The 2,500-nt window shown below is 55.5% G+C and overlaps 1 non-coding gene across 1 annotated transcript in view; it reads right to left on the reverse strand.

The window, feature by feature from the left end:
- The window catches only part of LOC144419442 (small subunit ribosomal RNA), a 1,810-nt gene extending 1,385 nt beyond the window's left edge, over positions 1 to 425 (reverse strand). Inside the window, exon 1 of the ribosomal RNA XR_013474063.1 lies at positions 1 to 425. This exon is cut by the window's left edge and continues 1,385 nt beyond it. This is a non-coding gene — a ribosomal RNA (small subunit ribosomal RNA).
- Between the last annotated feature and the right edge of the window lie 2,075 nt (positions 426 to 2,500).

The following is a 2,500-nucleotide window of genomic DNA, read 5'->3' on the forward strand; positions in this document are numbered from 1 at the left end:
TGCCTTCCTTGGATGTGGTAGCCGTTTCTCAGGCTCCCTCTCCGGAATCGAACCCTGATTCCCCGTTACCCGTTATCACAAAGGTAGGCACGTAGCGTACCTTCGACAGTTGATAGGGCAGACACTTGAATGATACGTCGTCGGTGCAGAGACCGTACGATCCGCGTGGTTATCCAGAGTCATCAAACGTCACAGGACGAACCCGGTCGGTTTTGATCTGATAAAAGCGCGCCTCCCGAAGTCGGCGCTTAATGCATGTATTAGCTCTAGAATTACCACAGTTATCCACTTCGCTTACGAGACCAAATAAACCAAGACTGATTTAATGAGCCATTCGCAGTTTCGCTTTACGAGAACTCGTACTTGCACCTGCATGGCTTAATCTTTGAGACAAGCATATCACTACTGGCAGGATCAACCAGATAGCTGCGACAGCTGCGCTCGGCCCTTGCTGGGCCGCCCGGCGCGTGCTCGTCGCATTCGTTTAAGACCGAGGCGATCGCCTGCGGCCGTACTCAGCTTCGACAGTCGCTGGCCGCGACGTCCACGCTCTCGCCGGCAGTGCCAGGCGGAGCGATTTGCGTTTTTTTCTTTGCTCGCCCTCTCTCGGGCTCGATCCATTCAGTTTCGCACAAACAAGAGCTCTGCCGGCCGCCTGCAGCGGTGCCTAAAACCCGGGCATAACAATGCGACCGTTCTGCTAGGCCGACAAGCGCTCAAGCCAGACGCTCGATCGAACGCCCCCTACATATTAGTCGAGACAACGGCTCGCTCATTAGCATCGCGTTTGTACTTTAACTTTTTTCGGCTCGGCTTCTTTCGACGCCGATGCCGGCGACGCAGCACTCTCTCGCCCGCCAGCCACCGAGAAAAGGGTGCGCTCCGACCGGCCCCGCACCGCTCTTTCTTGGCTCATTCGAAATTACTGTCTTTCGCTCTGACATGCCTTACCTAGGGTTAGGTTAGTATGCTTGCACGTTTGTACTTTAACTTTTTTTGGCTCGGCTTCTTTCGACGCCGATGCCGGCGACGCAGCACTCTCTCGCCCGCCAGCCACCGAGAAAAGGGTGCGCTCCGACCGGCCCCGCACCGCTCTTTCATGGCTCATTCGAAATTACTGTCTTTCGCTCTGACATGCCTTACCTAGGGTTAGGTTAGTATGCTTGCACGTTTGTACTTTAACTTTTTTTGGCTCGGCTTCTTTCGACGCCGATGCCGGCGACGCAGCACTTTCTCGCCCGCCAGCCACCGAGAAAAGGGTGCGCTCCGACCGGCCCCGCACCGCTCTTTCTTGGCTCATTCGAAATTACTGTCTTTCGCTCTGACATGCCTTACCTAGGGTTAGGTTAGTATGCTTGCACGTTTGTACTTTAACTTTTTTCGGCTCGGCTTCTTTCGACGCCGATGCCGGCGACGCAGCACTCTCTCGCCCGCCAGCCACCGAGAAAAGGGTGCGCTCCGACCGGCCCCGCACCGCTCTTTCATGGCTCATTCGAAATTACTGTCTTTCGCTCTGACATGCCTTACCTAGGGTTAGGTTAGTATGCTTGCACGTTTGTACTTTAACTTTTTTTGGCTCGGCTTCTTTCGACGCCGATGCCGGCGACGCAGCACTCTCTCGCCCGCCAGCCACCGAGAAAAGGGTGCGCTCCGACCGGCCCCGCACCGCTCTTTCATGGCTCATTCGAGTTTACTGTCTTTCGCTCTGACATGCCTTACCTAGGGTTAGGTTAGTATGCTTGCACGTTTGTACTTTAACTTTTTTCGGCTCGGCTTCTTTCGACGCCGATGCCGGCGACGCAGCACTCTCTCGCCCGCCAGCCACCGAGAAAAGGGTGCGCTCCGACCGGCCCCGCACCGCTCTTTCTTGGCTCATTCGAAATTACTGTCTTTCGCTCTGACATGCCTTACCTAGGGTTAGGTTAGTATGCTTGCACGTTTGTACTTTAACTTTTTTCGGCTCGGCTTTTTTCGACGCCGATGCCGGCGACGCAGCACTCTCTCGCCCGCCAGCCACCGAGAAAAGGGTGCGCTCCGACCGGCCCCGCACCGCTCTTTCATGGCTCATTCGAGTTTACTGTCTTTCGCTCTGACATGCCTTACCTAGGGTTAGGTTAGTATGCTTGCACGTTTGTACTTTAACTTTTTTCGGCTCGGCTTCTTCCGACGCCGATGCCGGCGACGCAGCACTCTCTCGCCCGCCAGCCACCGAGAAAAGGGTGCGCTCCGACCGGCCCCGCACCGCTCTTTCTTGGCTCATTCGAAATTACTGTCTTTCGCTCTGACATGCCTTACCTAGGGTTAGGTTAGTATGCTTGCACGTTTGTACTTTAACTTTTTTCGGCTCGGCTTCTTTCGACGCCGATGCCGGCGACGCAGCACTCTCTCGCCCGCCAGCCACCGAGAAAAGGGTGCGCTCCGACCGGCCCCGCACCGCTCTTTCTTGGCTCATTCGAAATTACTGTCTTTCGCTCTGACATGCCTTACCTAGGGTTAGGTT

This window comes from Styela clava, unplaced genomic scaffold (genome assembly GCF_964204865.1).
Source record: "Styela clava unplaced genomic scaffold, kaStyClav1.hap1.2 HAP1_SCAFFOLD_19, whole genome shotgun sequence".
In the NCBI taxonomy this organism is placed as follows: domain Eukaryota; kingdom Metazoa; phylum Chordata; class Ascidiacea; order Stolidobranchia; family Styelidae; genus Styela; species Styela clava.